General features: G+C 37.6%; 1 long non-coding RNA gene and 2 other non-coding genes across 5 annotated transcripts; 1 reads left to right on the plus strand and 2 right to left on the minus strand.

The window, feature by feature from the left end:
• Positions 1-565: 565 nt before the first annotated feature.
• Positions 566-647, minus strand: TRNAS-GCU (transfer RNA serine (anticodon GCU)). The gene has a single exon. It is a non-coding gene; the product is annotated as a tRNA-Ser (tRNA).
• A 171-nt stretch (positions 648-818) lies between these two features.
• On the minus strand, positions 819-890 carry TRNAQ-UUG (transfer RNA glutamine (anticodon UUG)). Its single transcript has one exon. It is a non-coding gene; the product is annotated as a tRNA-Gln (tRNA).
• A 409-nt stretch (positions 891-1,299) lies between these two features.
• On the plus strand, positions 1,300-8,217 carry LOC138162738 (uncharacterized). Of its 3 annotated transcripts, none has more exons than XR_011168703.1 (3): positions 1,318-1,468; positions 7,182-7,291; positions 8,184-8,217. It is a non-coding gene; the product is annotated as an uncharacterized lncRNA (long non-coding RNA). The 3 variants fall into 3 exon arrangements; XR_011168702.1 differs by lacking the exon at positions 8,184-8,217 and adding an exon at positions 7,599-7,649; XR_011168701.1 differs by lacking the exon at positions 8,184-8,217 and having other exon boundaries at positions 1,300-1,468; positions 7,182-7,346.
• Positions 8,218-18,305: the final 10,088 nt, after the last annotated feature.

Raw genomic sequence — 18,305 nt, forward strand, 5'->3', positions numbered from 1 at the left:
GGCGGCGGTGCAGAGGAGTATTGGAGCAATGGATTTTGAACAGAGGATGAACACATTTTTTATAGATGAAGGTACATGCCATGAACACCAAACAGCACAAAAGTTTTGCATGAGAAAACCCCACAGCAAATTCTGCGAACGTAAATTTTACTGGAGAAGAGGAAGGAGTCAGTATTGGTTCCATGAAAGAGGGGATTCAAGCTTTGCTAACTGTATCTTTGTATCTCTAGCTCCTAACTGCTTAAGAGAGTTTGTAACTTGTTTCACAGATTGGCAAAAGAATTTGTTTCGGAGAGGCTGATGAGAATACACAGAACGTCATCACTGAATGAAAAGTATTGAAGTTTGTTGTACAAAAAGTTACGGAGGAGAAAGGCCAGGATTGTGGTGAATTTTATTTCTTAGGTAAAGATTCGGAATCATTCAGAAATCACTTGAGCATATTTTTCTTGGGTTAACCTGAAACAGGAATCAACACCCCTTTCAAGCACGTGCCTCTTACATTTTTTCCCCCTCGGAAATCGATAAAGGATTAAAAACCACACGTTCGGTAAACAAGAGAATCCGACGAGGATGGGATTCGAACCCACGCGTGCAGAGCACAATGGATTAGCAGTCCATCGCCTTAACCACTCGGCCACCTCGTCTATTTGTTTAAAGTTTTGGATTCGTTTCTATAGTAGTGAAGAGTATTTCCTTAAATGAGAAATATGCATTAGGGAATTTTTCTGCATTCCTTTTCTTTCTTTGAGAGATCTACAAAACACAATATGAATGTCCTTAAATCTGTAAAGGTAAATAAGTGGAAAAAATTTTGTAGGTCCCACCGAGATTCGAACTCAGATCGCTGGATTCAAAGTCCAGAGTGCTAACCATTACACCATGGGGCCTGCCAACAGACAGAAGCCCGAGAAATTGATCCATATTTGACGCAGCCAATTTTTTTTTTCCCTTTTAAGATCATGTTTCTCTTCCACGTTTATGGTTTCATAAACAACTGCACTTGAGCCTTCAACTGAGGGGAAAGGAGAGGGCTTATAACCCTTATCAACATGTCCCCGAGAAGAGGACGAAGCAGGTCCGAAACTGAACTCAGCCTGGCCTCCCACCCAATTCACAGAATGCCCCTGAAAAATTCTCTCCCTCGAGCTTCTCCAAACCCTTATTAGCCCAACCTCAGAGTACCCAGGGAACAGCTGGGGGATTTGCCAGAGCCTGGAGGCTCAGGTTCCCAGAATGCACAGCACCGGATGCGAGGGGGGAGGGGAGAGATTTCGGGCATTGCGCCTCACTCTGTACGGGGCTGTGATTGGTTGGCGGAGAATTCCCGGAAGGAGGAAGGAGGGGGCTGGCTCGGCGTTCCCGGAAGGAGAAGTCCACACTTTCCTCAGGCCCGCAGGTCCTAGGAGTCTACGATCTCCTGGGCCCCTGTGGTGTGAGTGCGGCATGACCAGCTTTATCTAGTTGGGTGAGACTACGATATCCCCTAACTCCCTAACCTAGCCGCTGTAGGGCTCGAGAAGGAATCTATCCCCTCGTGCTTGGGGTGGTCCGAAAGTCTCTGTGGCTTCGGGGGTCCGCGGTCTGGGCGGAGGAAGCACATGGCCTGTCACTGTCGCAGTTTGCTCCTGTACATAAGCGTATGCATCTCTAGATAGCTCCATATGTGTATACACGCATTCTTATATATGCGAATATCTACAGATGTTTTGATACCTAAGGTAGACTGAGGCACAGAGTTCCAAGCATTGTCTATTTATTGGGGAAGCCCGAGTTTACCGATAAATAGGATCTCAGCTTCTACAGTAGAAACCCAGTTATGGGGTTAGCAGCTCTTTTTATAGTTTGGAGGAGTACAGAAAATAGGAAGGCTAGCATCACGGAGGGAAGAAAATATTGTTGATTGGTTCGAAATTGGGAATGAGGGCTAGCAACAACCCCCTCCTTCCCTCCTGTGACTGAGAAGTGGTCCTTGTCTGGGTCCAGCCGAGTCTGCCAGGACAGAGATAGCAAACCAGATATCTTTGAAGGATGTCTTGGTGATGTAAAGATACTAGACCAGACACCCACTTGTGTCCTTCAAGGGTAACAAATTTCCTTGACACAAGAATACAACAGAGATTAACAAGAGAACTGGATTTCAAAATTTAGCTCATTATAGCCCAGCAGAATTTCTGAATTAAGCTCAGAGACAAAGAATCATGACGGGCAGTTACAGAACAAAGTCAGTTAAATGTAAATAGGATCATCAGAAAAGACAATCTGATTATTTCAATGTATATAAATATGTTTCTATGTAGGTATCTAGGGATACGTGTTTATATATGCAGATATATATATATAAATACATAGCTATCTATAGATTATGTATATGTGTATACATGTATCTTTCAGGAGACATATTCATACACATAAACATACAGATGATCTATAAATGTCTCTTGATATTTATATGTTATATGTATAAATATATTTCTATTTAGCTATATACTGATACATATATGTACAGATGTCTATTGATATATATTATGTATTTAAATATATTTATACATAAGTATCAGTAGTAGATATATACTGGCACACATATAAATATAAACAGGTATCTACAGACATACGTACACATATAAATATATATTGACATCTATAGTTGTTTTTTTTTTTATATTATGTATATGATACATAGAGACAGCTAGGTGGTACAATGAGCCTGTAGTCAGGAAGACCTGAGATCAAACTTAGGCTTAGATGCTAGCAGTATGACCCTGGGCAAGTCACTTAACCTGTTTGCCTCAGTTCCTTATCTGTAAAATGGAGATGCATTGGAGAAGGAAATGGTAAACCCTTCCGGTATCGTGACCAATGGTCATGAAGAATTGGACACAGCTGAACAAACAACATAATATATAGATATTTTACTTGATGTATATGTATACATATTCACATGTACATATACCTCTGTGTAGATGGCCTATATATGATTATATCTATACATGTGGCATATATGGAACACTTATGATATATGTATAAATATGATACAATATATATATATTTGGACTCTAGAGCAAATAAGGACAATTAAGGGAGGGGAAATTAAGTTCATCAACAGACCTTGAAGTACAGAAATCAGACTTTCTGACAGCAAGGAGATAAATCTTACACCTTCAGCTTGAGGGATCCAGATCTTGAGTGTCCCTCTGTAGGCTTCTGGATCTGTTTTCCAGAGGATTTACTCTTACTCTTGACAGTCCTACTGCCCTTGTAGATAATTGCTGCCAGAACATAAGGAATATACTGATAATAGACCTTTTAAGTCAACCTATGTGCCATATAAGGAGATTGTCTGTGACAGGCCTTGTTTCTTTGCTCCTTAATTTGAATTTTATGTAATGTGAAATTTACAGAGCCTGAGGGGCCAGGAGCAAGTTAGCCACCATTTTTTCTGGCTCTCCTCTCTGCAGAAAGACATAATAAATTATTTGTTTGAAACTTCCAAAGCCTGTCAAAGATATGTGTATATATACATATATATATATGCGCACACACAATATACATGTATGTATATATATGAAATTTTTGTTATGCATTGTACTTGTGTATACATGCATGTGTGTAGATAACAATGCCTACACATATAAGATATTAATATTTGTATGCATGTGTGCTGCCTGTAACTATGAAATGAGACATGACTGTATCGTGTGTGGTATTTGCACGTGTGTGTATATTAGACACATCTGAAGTAGTGAGACAAAGCATTTCTGCATGCTGTGGACTCATCAGATGTTCAATAATGAGCCATTCAAGGGACTAGTTGCAACCTTAAAGCTAGCCCTTCTCTCTGTGCTAGTTTTAAAGCACAGAAGGGGGAGAAATATACAGATGAAAGAGAATGACTTGTATATGACAGAATTATAAACACCTAGACATAATCTGAGCCCAATATTAGAAGTACGGGAGAAAAAAGATTGATGCTTAGTGCTATTCTGCATAGGTTCCTTGCTTCCTCTCCCTTCTGTGCATGCCTACTGAAATTGTGACCCCTATCCATAGTGTTAACAGGGTGGATTCTCTTCTGCTCTACTTATACTTCTGCTTCTGGAGAGAAGCTGGTCTCTAAACTCCCTAAAGACTGCATACACACACAGGACTGGGCAGTCTATTCTCCTTTAGAAGAGAAGGCAAAGAATTCAATGCAGCCTACCAAAACTTTACTGAGAAACTCCAGATAGACCATAACAACCCAATTATGGATAGTCCTTATTCAGGCCAGAGAAGTACATAGATGTTCCTTGTAAAATGAGTGGAGGTAAATATCTTGGGGTCTGCTGCTCAGCATTGCAGATCATACCACATTTTCAATGTTCACTGTCATTGCTGAGTTAACTCTGATTAGAAAGCACACAGGAAAGGTTGTGAAGCAGGGTCCTAAGGTAGTCACTAACCCCCATTCCTTTTAGTGTATTGTAATTTCAGAAAAGCAGTGTGGGATTCTTCTCATGAGTGCAGCTAGCATGGTAAGATACAGATCAGATGTAAACCACCCCCCCCCAAAAAAAAAACCAAACATTAGTGCAGTTTAAAGCATTAATACCTTAAAATTGCACCAAAACTTTTGAGACACCCTGTATTTCAGTACTGTATGACTGTCATGGGGGATTGGAGGAGGAGGGAGTTGGGAGGATGAATGAAAGTCCTCCTCTGCCAAGGATTCTGAGGAACATTATTTTTCAAAAGTAAGGTTTTGAACTGAAGTAGAAACCAGGTCCCTAGCTACTTAGGAATTTCTTTTGAGCTGTGTCCTCTAAATTCTAATTTCATGCAGTAAATGTACATTAAGCAGTAAGTTGGGGAGGAGGCAAAAATTGTAAAGGGAAACATGGCACAAGCCATATTGAGATTTTTCTCACAGTTCTCTGGGTTAAGGTAAAGGAGAAAATGTGATTAACTTTATGAAGGATTGTGTGTAAAATGATTTCGTGTTTTACATAGAATATTTTTACAGAATTCACATTTTATATATCAGTATTCTTCATGATTCCTCACTGAGTCAAAAGGAACTTGGACAACAGCAATAAGAGGTGGTGAAGACAGTGTTAACACCCACACCAGGCCTTCCTTCTGTGGCCACATAGGAGTTACTTGTTTCTGTTTTTCAGCAAACTTTCTGTGTTATCTACAGACAACAGCAATCTTTTACACGTGGTGGATGTCTCTATTCCATATTCTCTTAGAGACCATTTTCTGGGCCTAAGGATGGATATTGCAAAGTAAAGTCTCAGACCAGTCCCTTTATCCCCTCCCACAACAATAACAGATATTTGAAAAATTTTAAGTAACAAAGATAATTTTACAAGTTTTTAAAACAACTTTATTTTTGGTTCGGTATCTACATCGTAAAGTTACCATTATTCCTGAAAAAGCCAAAGAAATGTCTTTCCTTTAGTATTATACTGTAATTTGGAGAAAGCCTCACTGTTGTAGCTATGGTAGAAGCTAAGCATCTCAACACCACTAGCCAGATGAAGCTTCACTGACTATGCATGAGCAGGAAAGGAGGAGTCAAATGTCACTGGTTTTGACAAAGTAACAAGAAACTCAAACTGTTTGTTGGAGAGCAACAGCTCTCAAGCTCTTTGGGCTCAGGATCCCTTTCTACTCTTAAAAGCTATTGAGGACGTCCGCCCACCAAAACTTTTGTTTAGATGGGGTATGTCTCTCAGTACTTAGCATGTTAGACATGAAAGCATCTTAGTGTGATGAAAATAGCTTTGGCCTTTAGGACCAGCCCCTGAAAGTGGATCTGTCATCCCTAAGAGGCCCTGCACCACACTTTGAGAACCACTCTTCCACAGAGCTGCACTTCTGTATGTCTCCTCCTTTAGTCCCCAGAACTATACCTTGTGTGCTGCTGTAACATGACAAAAGAATCTCTGATTCACCAGCCTGTTTCTTTAGATCCAAATGGTGGTCTTTAACAATAGTAACTAACAACTTTACGATGTAGATACCGAACCAAAAATAAAGTTGTTTTAAAAACTTGTAAAATTATCTTTGTTACTTAAAATTTTTCAAATATCTGTTATTGTTGTGGGAGGGGATAAAGGGACTGGTCTGAGACTTTACTTTGCCATTGCATGAAATAAATACGAGATGCTAATAGCTCTGACATTTTTGACACAGTTTAGACACTCTCTTCTTTTCTTTGACATTGCCACATTTCTTTCCCTCGCCACTCCTTCCATCATTCTTCCCAGTCTGCCTGTCCTCTCTAGTTTTTTGCTTCGTCACCCAAAATTTTCCATTTTTTCCTTATATCTCCCTCATTGTATTTTCTCCCTTTATCTTTACCTACCATTTTCCCTTAACCTCCCTTCACCAGATTCCCTCTTTTGCTCTCTTTAATTCTGGGAATGAGGAAATTAACTTTCCTGACTTCCTACATTTGTTAACTTCCAGGCAGTTCCCACTATCTCCCTACCCCCGTTCCCTTTGCTGCCTGAATATTTGGAACTGGGAAGTAAGGAAATTAAGAGAATTGAGATTAGGATAACAAGTGGTTAATTGTGGGAATTGAGTGAAGCCCACTGACTCCATCTTGTGACTAAGTTCTGGAGCTAGCTAGGTTCCCTTTCTATTCAATTATGAGTCCAGTCCAGTTTCTTTCTTATGGGGAAATTATATTCAGCTGTGGGAATTGGAAGAAAATCTTACTGTATTATTTGAACCTAGTCCCACATAGTTGGAAAACTGGACCACCTTCCCCTGCTGCTTAGAGACCTTTAACCAAGGACCTAAGTTATGCTGACCAGAAACCCAGTCTGACCCAAAGATTGATGTAAGACATTTTCTCACAGTTGTACATCTCACACAACCTATCTGTCTTATGGAAATTGGCTACATATTGCTCAATCAGTTATTATTTCCATTTTCCTTTGATGGTTAATAGACACCTCTTTTTCTGAATTCTTTCTTGGAAAGACCCTAATCTTTCTTCGAATTAGAAATCAGATTAGTTAATGTTGTATTGTTTCCTTTTAATTAATTGGTCTTATTTGATTAATTATTTTTAATGTATAAAAAAGGTCCATGGCTAAGCTGAGGAAGTCTGGTCCCAGTCTGTTGGGCAATTGCCATGCTTTGTTTAATAAATTGATTGTTTCCTCAGTCATTTCATCTTTCAGCTGCCACAGGAGACCTCATTGTGTTACACTGCCGAAGAAAGCACAGTGCTTCCTCAGCTCCAACTCATCCAGTTTGGGAGGATGATCAGTTCCTTCCCTCTCTGAAGTCTGTAAGTAGAGAAAATGCTGTCTTCCCTTCAGAATGGGAATAAAACACTGCACACATTTCCAAGTCTTTGCTTTACTTTAATTCAGCAACACATCAGGTGTATTGGGGATGATGGGGCCAAGTTGTATCTTCCCTCCTTCCAATGGGCCACATGCTTTGACCCTTTGAAAAAAGGGATTCATTTCAAGCTCACAGTTGGTCTTCCTACATCCTTGTGAGTGGGATTACTTCAACATGCAAATGATCAGAACCCACAGCTGACTTAAAAATCCTTTATTGGCACTGTTGTTTGTTCCCTATTCCATTAGGTCATGTGTCTAGGCCTGGCAGAGGTTTCTCATCATCCCGGTTCCAGGGTGAGAGGATATGTTTCATCATCTGAGGATCTGGGCATGGGAGTAGGGTTAGGGAGAGGAAGGAAAGAGAAATGGAACGTGAACATTGGGGACACAATGTTGGGAGGCTCTGCTTCCATGAAGGTCACTATAAAGAGTACAGATTCAGACAGACTGACCTTTTCATTGTGACTTTTCCTATTACATTAGCTGAGATCAGTCACTCAAATGTATCAAGGCCACTTCTACATTTTTTAATAGCTAAGTCCGACAGATGCAAGGACCAGACTCATGATCGATACCTTACAGTTATTTTTGGTATGGAAAACACTCTGATGCCCTGACTCAGGGTTCACTTTAAGGAATTATTTCCTTTTGGTGGTAGGGTGTGGAAAATGGGAGGACAATTGGGTCAGAAATACTAGATAGAGAAAGGCAAAGGAATGTTGAAAAATGAACCTTGTGCTACCTGTTAAGAGGCTGTGAGGTAGAAATTCTGTATGGTAGCACAAGCACATGGACATTAGAATATGACTTTGAGTGACTGTTCTCTCCCAGCCTGCCTCAGTGATCTACCTGGGCACTTGTCTGCTGATCAAACTATGCAATTTGAGGACACTATACTTTGGACTTTCCCTGACCTGAAAGAATATATGAGACGAAAGTGGCTGGTTTTTGGGGACATTGTCTTGGCTATGTTGGAAGAGAAGCTAACCAACCCCTTCAAGGAGGGAGACACTGTCAGCAGCTACACAGAACAAGTGGTTCAGGCTGTGAGTATTAGCCAGTGGATCAAGCTTTGATGTGGTTGTGCAACCTTTGATATTTTGGCATGGTTACAGGATGTAGAAAAACGTCAGAATGCATACCTGGAAAAGAAGTGGCTGCTCTCCCAGATTCAGGGATAAATTTGTCAAATTTGCAGCTTTGTTGAAGAAAATTCACAAAACCTTGCTGAATGAAACAAAATAAATTTATGTTTTATGTGATCTTGACTGGGCCTTCATTACAGAAACAGTCTGTTTATACCTCCCTAATTAATTTGCTATCCCCATACCACAATGACTGTTGTAAAATTTTTCATACCTTCTTAGTTTCCTGTATTAAATCCTGTCTTTACTGTCTGTACTGAGGACCCTGCCTCACACTTCACCAAAAAAACCCAAGTTATTCACCAAGAGTTTACTGGTCCTTCTAACCTTACTCAAGCATTTTTCTTTACTGTCTCCTTCACACCTGTCTCTGATAAAGAAGTGGGCCTTCTTGATGCCTAGGCCAAGGTCTCTCCTTGTACCCTTGATACCATCACTTGCTGTCCTCCAAAGCAGATTTCCTATGCTATCTTCCCCACAATCTCTAATCTTCAATCATTCCCCTTTGTAATGGATACCTACAAACCATCTTCATTCCTCCCTCTTTATTATCTCACTTAGTGAACCTATCAGCTTCCATGGGTTCAGTTGCCATCTCTATGCAGATACTTTGTCCTTGTCTCTACTGAGCTCTACTCCCACATGATCATTAACCTTTTGGATGTCTCTAACTGGATGTCCCATAAGCATCTTATATTCAGCATGTCCAAAACACAACTTATTTTTCCCGCTCAAATCTCAATTTTCCCTTTAGTGTGGAGGACATCATTATTTTCATCACCCAAACTCTGTCACCATCTACTCCCTACTCTCACTCACTGAATCTATCCCTTCCTTTGCCAAATACTTTCTTTTCTAACTTTATAACATATCTTCTATGACTCCTCTCCATTCACACTGCCCCTACCCTAACTCAGACTTGCATCACTTCTTCCTTGGACTACTGTAATCACCTCTTAAATGTCTCCCCATCTCATATCTCCCTCTAATAAATTCACTTAACCACCAAAGTGATATTCCTTCACTTTCTCAACATATTTCAGTGACATCCTTTTACTTCAAGGACAAAATATAAAGTCCTCTGGCTAGCATTTAAAGCCCTTTACTATCTGTCCCCTTCTTTTCCAGTATTCTTACATATTATTCCCTTTCATATACTTGGCCTTCTAAGGTCCATCTACATTGGCATATTTTTTCTTTCTTGAACACAATTCCTTTTCTCAAATCCATGTCCATTCACTGGCTCTCCCCTCTGCCTGGAATGTTTGCCCCTTCACCTCTGTCACTTAAATTCCCCAACTTCCTTTAAGACACAGCTCAAATCCCAACTTCAGTGAAAAGTCCCTGAAGACCTTGCTCATCCCCTCTTCAGAAATTACCTTCCATTTATTCTCTTTATTTCTCACCTGTACAAGGTAATTTACTGGTCCTTCCTATTTAATTGTGAGCTCTTTTGAGTTCAGGTACAGAGTTCTCCTGCTTCTTTGTATCACTAGAGCAGCCCAGTACCTAGCACGAAGTAAAGCCCTTAATTATTGACTACCACAAGTCCAAGATCCAATTTCAAAGAATAAGACCTACTAGAGAATGTCACAGAAAATGTATCTTTCTTCCTAGAAACACAAACGATGTTTCTGTCCAGAGACCATAAGAACCACAGCTAAATTGCAACTTAATTTCTCTTTACATGTCATTTAAAAAACTTCTTTCCAATTACACGTAAAAATAATTTTAATATTTGTTTTCTAAAATTTTTAGTTCCAAATTCTCTCCCTCCCATGGAGAAAGCAAACAATTTAATATAGGTTATACATGTACGGTCATGCAAAACTTATTCCCATATTAGTCATATTGTGGGAAACAAAACACAGGAAAAATAAGGAAAGTTTAAAAAAGTATGCTTCAATCTGTATTCACACTCCATCAGTTCTTTCTCTAGAGGTGGATAGCATTTTTCATCTTAAGTCCTTCAGAATTGTCTTGGATCATTGTATTGCTGAGAATAGATGGTTGTCATTTACAGTTGATCATCGTATAATATTGCTATTACTATGTACAGAGTTCTGCTCACTTCGCTCTGCATCAGTTCATGTAAGTCTTTCCAGGTTTTTCTGAAAGCATCCTATTCATCATTTCCTATAGCACAATAATATGCCATCACAATCAACACACAACTTGTTCAGCCATTCCCCAATTAATGGGCATTCCCTCAATTTCCAATTCTTTGCCACCACAAAAAAAAAAAAAGCTGCAAATAGGCCTTTAAAAAATTATCTTTGGGATATAGACCTGGTAGGATGTTGTTGTTATTTAAAAGGTGTGCAGTTTTATAGCCCTTGGGACATAGTTCCAAATTACTCCAGAATGGTTGGATCAGTTCATAACTCCACTAACAATGCATTAGTGTCCCAATTTTCCCACACCCCAACATTTGTCAGTTTCCTTTTCTGCCATATTAGCCAATTTAATAGGTGTGAAATGGCATTTCAGAATAACATAATTTCTCTGATCAATTGTGATTTACAGCATTTTTTCATATGACTGTAAATAACTGATTTCTTCTTCTGGAAACTACTTGTTCATGTCCCAGAAGCTAGGATCTTTGTGTTCATCAAACACTCGGTTACTATGATTGTTTACTACTGTGTATTGTGTACCATCTTCTTATACTTTAAAACAAATGTAGATATAATGCTCTGGAGGATAGGGTAAAAATTTCTAGAACACAACTATCTTGCAGAACATTTAGGGCTATGTATTTCTGAGTCCAAGGATTGTCATAATGTCTACATATAGACCAGCTTACCATGGACCTTAACTGAAGACCACAAAGGAAGATTAGCCTGGTGATGACAGAGAAAGTGACAAGGGTAATGACTGAGAATGTAGGCCTCTGAAGCTGAGTGGGGAACTTCAGTCAAGGCAGGCAGAGGCATTCACCCTTTTATCTCAGGTGCTGTGCATGTGGCATGAAATTGAGCCCTTGGAGAATGCATTTACTTTTACTGGCAATTTAAGTAAATATGATAAGCAAGTTTGGGCACCTAAAATGAATTATGTCTAAATCTAAATCCTAATTTTTCCTAGGACATGGGGACAAAAATAAAATGAACAAAACTTTATACTAGGGAAGTTGAATAGAAATAAGTATGCTCACACATTACTACTGGAATTGAAAGTTGGTAGAGTCTGTGGTATAAATTGTCCACATGCTATGAGTTATATTAATATTCTTTGATCTAATAATCCCTATTATAAGAAACATGCCCTAAAAACATTAGCAAAAAGAAAATGTCCCAACAATTGGAGAACTGTGTTATGCTGATGTAATGCAATCCTATAATGAAATTTAAAACTAGATATGTGCAGAATATAAAATGGCACTGAAAAATTGCTATAAAATAATGATAAGTGAAAAAAAGATGAACCAGAAGTTCCCTTTGTTTCATTGGATAGAAATCAAATATGTGAACTTTTAGGGTTTTTAAAAAATATTTTGATAACTGTTTTGATATAATTGGTTTCCTTTGTAATCCTATATATTTTATTTTGTGCATTTCAAACCTTATTCTGAAAAAGGTTCACAGACTTCTCCAGATTGTCAATGGGGTCCAAGATATCCCTCCCCCCAAAAAGCTAAGAACTTCTGTGACTTAGAGTTATTCCCATAGCATTGAGAACTGACATGACTTGTCTAGGGTCAAACACCATAGTATATGGTGAAGACAGTATTTGAACCCTAGTCTTTCTGCCTCTGAGACTCAATATTCACTTCTCTGTACGCACTGATTATGAGTATATAAAAGGATAATATAAGCACAAATCAGGGGGTAAGTGGACAAAGAGAATTGGAGAAGATAGAAGGAGTTTGTAACTTGTAAGTTATAGAAATAAAAATTAATAGCTTCAATAGTTGATGTTTAATTGATTTTGTTGTCTTTAGTATCTTTACTGAGCTGTTGTTTTCAGATTTTGCCACAAGGGGGTATCAGTGTAAAGTAAATGATTTATAAATTGTTCAGTGTTTGTTACAGACACTGGATCATTGGAACTAGGTGGAATTTCAGGGGTCACATACTCCAATTCCACAATTTTACAACGGAAGAAAAAAATCTAAGGAGGAAAAGACTCTTGATCAAGGTTCACACATCAGATCTATGACAGAATTGATATCCCCAATCCCTGGTCTCTTGATTTCTGGGTTAGAGTTCTGTTTTCCCCTTTGCTATCTAGCAGTGTATTAAATGCTTACCAGTGTGACTTTTGATATGCTTCTCTGATAGTTTTTACCCTAAGGAAAACACACTGATTACGTGAGTAACTAGTGTTTTTCTATTCTTTCTCTTAGCACACCTCTTTCTTCTAAAACTGGGAAGACAATATTCTTTGAAGGTAAAGGCTAATGTGTGAAGCTACTTCAGGGAGGGACCTGGATCCTGGCTCTTCTTATTTGGGGAAAATTAGTAAATGGTTTTAACAGCTAAGAACAACAAAAACGAAAACTCCAGTGGCCTCAAAGGAAAACATGATTGGGAGTGGGGTGGTGGTGAGGAAATGGCAAGCCAACCACTGGGTAATACTGAAAGCCTTTTCCTCCCATCATTGCACACTAAACTTGGTCTAATAAAAAAACTATTGTCAAGACAATGAATTATATTAGTGCAAACTTTATCTAAAAAATACCTTTCCTCTCAAAGGAGTTAATAACTATTAATAACCATATGAAAAAAGTGTTCCAGATCACAATTGATAAAAGAAATACAAATCAAAACAACCTTGAGGTTTCACCTCACACCAAGCAAATTAACAACAGTGACCAAAGATGGGAAGAGTCAGCAGAAGAGCAGTGGGAAGATGAGCACAAGTGTGTTATTGATGCAACTTACAATAGTACAACTATTTGGGGAAACAGTTTGGAATTATGTGAATAAAATGACAAAATGTGCATACCCTTTGACCCAGAAATTCTAGTACTAGGCATATATACCTCAAGGAAATCATTGATAACAAGAAAATAAAGTCCTTATGTATGTTTAAATAACTATGCCAGAACTTGTGGTAACGAAGAACTGGAAACAAAGTTGATGCTATTGACTTGGGACTGGTTTTACAAATTATGGTACTTGAATGTAGTGAAATATTACTGTGTGTAAGAAATGAGAATGTGATGACTACTAAGAAACATGGAAAGATTTCTATGATGAACTGATGCTGAGGGAAGGAAACAGACCAACACACACACACACACACACACACACGTGCAACAATGAAGAAAGAACAACCAGAAAACAATTAAAAATGTTACAAAGTTACAAAGAACAAGTATGTCTCCAAAGAAGAGATATGAGAAGGCACTTTCCCCAACTCCTTTGCAGAGGGAGGAGATCTTCAGGTATTGAACATACCTTACTTTTGATGATTGTCTTTTCCCCTTATTTCTTTTAAGAGCATTCTTTCTTATGGGGATGGCTCTCTGGGACAAGAAAGGTAGAGAAATGCAGGGGGAAATTTAAGTGATATAAAAACAAAAGTTTCCCCAAAAGTCTTTATTTAAAAAAAAAATAAGCATCAAAGAATCAGGTAAAAAAAGAGGGGTTATTTTGGGGTCCTTGAAAAGAGGAATGAAAAAAGACAAGTATTTTGATGAGCACATGAATTAAGGCAAAGGAAATGAATGGGGGAAATAGTTTTAAGTGACCAAAAGCTTTTTGGATGAAGTAGAATAGCATGAAATTATTCATGACTTTGAAAATATTGTTCTCAAAGTCTATATAGCACCCCACCACCATCACCTTTGGGATATCTTCTCAGAAAGGAATTACTACCCTATAGCTAGCTCTAGGATGTATATACTTTTAAAACTATATCTCATGAGCCCCCTACCCACATGCTTACCTCCCAGTCAGTCAGTAGACACAAATATCTCTTAGCAAAATCATTTACTAAGGTAGCATAGATTTAAAAAAAAATTGCTACAAAACATTCCTCCCCAAAAACCCAGGATGCACTCTCCCACAGAAACACAGTGTCACTAGGAAAAGAGGGCCCAAATTTAGAGTGCAGTACTACTGAGGTACACATATAGAGACCATGTGTCCAAGGCTACTACTAATTTCACCATTACTCCCAGATTTCTCATAGATCATAAATAAAATACACACCAACTCCATAGGGAAAAACACTTTGTAGCCTGACATTTCTGACCTATCACTTCAAACCTGCCAGTACAAAACTGCTTTTCTCAATTTCCACTTGACTAGTCTTAAAGAGACAGTAATAGATTCCATAGCCTTTTTAAAATGGACATCTCATATAGAATTTCTGTATGGGAGGTTAGGACTTGGCCTATGATTTCATTGGAATAAAAATTCCCTAAGTGAGTTATTTCCCTCTACCAATACAAGTGTGAACCTTTTTCTACAATATATAATGTCTTTCAAGACCAAGCAAGTCTTAGAATAAGCATTTCTTTTCCTCATCTGCTCTTCTGTCAATGAAAGCTTCCTTTCCATTTTTTCAAGGAAAGGTATAATTTCTAAAAACCTGAAACAAAATCTTCTGACACTTTTCTAGCATATTTAGAACAATGGAACTTAAGAATTTGGAGAAAGATTATCTAAAAGAGACCTCAGATAGCCATGGGAAGGAAGGAAGGAAACAAGAATGGTAGAGTTAGGGAACTAAAATCTCACAAGGTTTTACTGTTGCCCTTACATTTAATTCTCTCAACAATGTCCCATTTTCATATAGTGAGTAGTAAACTGCATGAAACTGCAGTAACTTTTGTTGGAATCCAAGTTCTGGAAGTCTTTAATTGTCTTGATATTTAAGACTTCTTAATGCCTTATCATTAACCCGGGCTTTTATTCTACTTTGCTACTAAGGACTACAAAAAAGAAAACAAATGAGAAGACCCTAAACACCCAGGAGGGATAAAAGATACTTATTTTTTTTTTAACTTTTAAGTTTTGAGTTCCAAATTCTATCCCTTCCTCCCCTCCCTCAGAAGGGTAAGCAATCAGATATAGATTATACATGTGCAATTATGCAAAACATTTCCATATTAGTCATTTTGTATATGAAAACTTGAATGAAAGGGAAAAATGAAAGTAAGTGAAAATAGCATGCTTCAGTCTGTATTCAAACAATCAGTTCTTTCTCTGGAGGTGGATGGAATGCTTCATCATTCATCCTTTGACATTGTCTTGGATCATTGTATTGCTGAGAATGACTAAGTCATACACAGTTCTTCATCAAACAATATTGTTGTTACTGTGTACACTGTTCTCTTGGTTCTGTTCACTTCGTTATGCATCAGTTCACATAAATCTTTCGAGATTTTTCTGAAATCAATATGCTTGTCATTTCTTATAGCACAATAATATTCCATTGCAATTTTACACCACAGCTTGTTTAGCTATTGCCCAATTGATGGGTATCCCCTAAATTTCCAACTCTTAGCCACCACAAAAAGAGTTGCTGTAAATATTTTTGTCCAAACAGGAAAAGACGCTTTTAATATGATTTTATTTCCTTACAGAAAGACCCACCTATGTTTGGATTGGTCTCAGTTCATTACTTAAATTTGTCAAATAGTGACAATCATAGAATAGATCTGGTCACCTCCTCCCAGAGGGATAGTGTTCTATTTTCTTTTACTTTATCTTATGAATCTGATTATTTGGATAGATATGGGGGAAAAACCCCAACCCTAAACTGTTGAGTCACTTTGAACTATAGATCCCATCCTGGTCATATACCATAGGAGTTTCAAGGAAGATAGACGCCACACATACTAAAATATTTCCTGTAGTACGCTTTGTGGCAACAAAGAACTAAAAGCAAAATGGTTTCTAAACTGAAACGAAAGGCTGAACAAACCATGATCTATAAATGTAATGGCATATATTGAACTATAAGGAATGACAAGTATGAGGAATTCAGAGGAGCTTGGAGAGAAACTTATGAATTGACAGAGTGAAAAGAACAAAACCAGGAAAACATTTCATGTGTTAATTATAATAATGTAAATGAAAAGAGCTAAGATGAAGAAGAAAATTGTTCAATCCTAACAACCCATTTTGACTCCCAGCAAAAGATGAGAAAACGCACCTCCCTTTCACTGGAGAGGCCTATGTTGTTAGTCTGGGTTGCTCTGTTGCTTGGTTTTTATTCATTATTTTTCTTGTCTAGATGGGAGGGCTCAGGGATTAAGAGTGAGATAGGGACTTTTCCCACTGGTGACCTCTTTTCACTGGAGAAGCTTTTACCCAACTCTGGGTATCTAGGTATATAAAATAGGTATACAAATCAAACATTTACTGAGAATAAATCATAAAGAGATTTATTTTAAAACAATTCTTTGGCATACATATAATTTGACCATTTATTAAATATGAAAGTAAATTTGCATATTAATGAGATGGATGTGCTTGTTTATTATTACTTAAAGAATTAAATCTTGGCAGAATATTTGATACTGTAGGACATAGAGGATCTTCCATGTTTTTCAGAATTAATTGATATTTTGATTTTGTAATTATCAATGATGGGAATGCTGCTTCCCATAAATATGTAGTACAAAATGGCACAAGTATGTTTAGGGTGATTTCAGAAATTTTTAGAATTTATATCCTAATCCCAAACCAAAATAAATTTAATTTTTTAGGAAACTCAAGTTTTAAACCTGTGTTACTTGATAATTTGACAAATTCTTGAATTTATAATGGCAGATGACTGACTTTTTTTTATTTCAATTGAATATGGTAAATGAACCCAAATTAGCTTTTTAGAATCAAAATTTGAAGGGAAGCATTTCTAAACTGTCTCCAAGCACTTCAGATGATCAATTATAACTCTCACTATTAAATCTTTGGGAAGGATATTTTCAAGTATAAAATCATCTGTAGCAGTAAACATTTCTAAATATAACCATTTCCCAACCTCTTCTTCCATATGTTAACTTTTTTTGTAAAACTTTCAAGTTCATCTTTTAACATAAATATTTATAGTTTTTCCTTGGAGCCATATCTTTAAATCATTGAATTTTTGAAAGATATCTGACAAATAACACAGTTTTGAAAGTCATATCATTATTTTTAAAAATAGCAAAATTGAATTTCTACTCAGTCAAAAATATGGCAGCCTCATCTTTCACTTTCAATAATCTGTTCAAACTTTGCCCTCTTGAGAGCTGCCTTACTTCTTCATGTAGTAATAAGCTTTTGTAATCAAGAGGCCATGTCTTTCCAAGGGTTTGAAAACAAACAACTATTAAGGACATGGTTTTTAATGAAGTTAACGATTTTTAAAGTATCACGAAGCACAATGTCTAACTCTGGTGGTATAGGCATACACAAACACATATATTTGTCTATGAGTGCCTCCCAATGGATCATGAAGTGAGTAAAAGCAATATGTTCATTGCCACTAGCTTTTACTTTTGCTACAAATCCAACTTTCTCACCCATCATTGTTCCAGCACTGTCTATACAAACAGCAATGCAATTTTTCCATTGTAAACCTTCATTTGTGACAAATTCATTGAGTTTAAGATATATATCGTGCCCTCTTGTGTGCCCTTCTAAAGGGTGACAAAACAATAATTGTTACTGTATGCTTCTTTCAGAAACATCTTGCATATAGTAACAACTTCAACTTGAAGTTGGGGAGGAGAGTGGAGCTAGTGATAGGCTTACCAAAGTGGAAGGGGTGGGGAGGGGGAAGAAAGAAAAAAGTTAAAGAAAGAAAAGAAGGAAGGGAGAAAGAAAAAAAGAAAGGAAGGCAAGAAAAAAAAAGTAAAACAGAA

This window comes from Petaurus breviceps, unplaced genomic scaffold (genome assembly GCF_028583685.1).
Source record: "Petaurus breviceps papuanus isolate PSGF00001 unplaced genomic scaffold, PetGlider_PUasm1.0 186, whole genome shotgun sequence".
Lineage (NCBI taxonomy): Eukaryota > Metazoa > Chordata > Mammalia > Diprotodontia > Petauridae > Petaurus > Petaurus breviceps.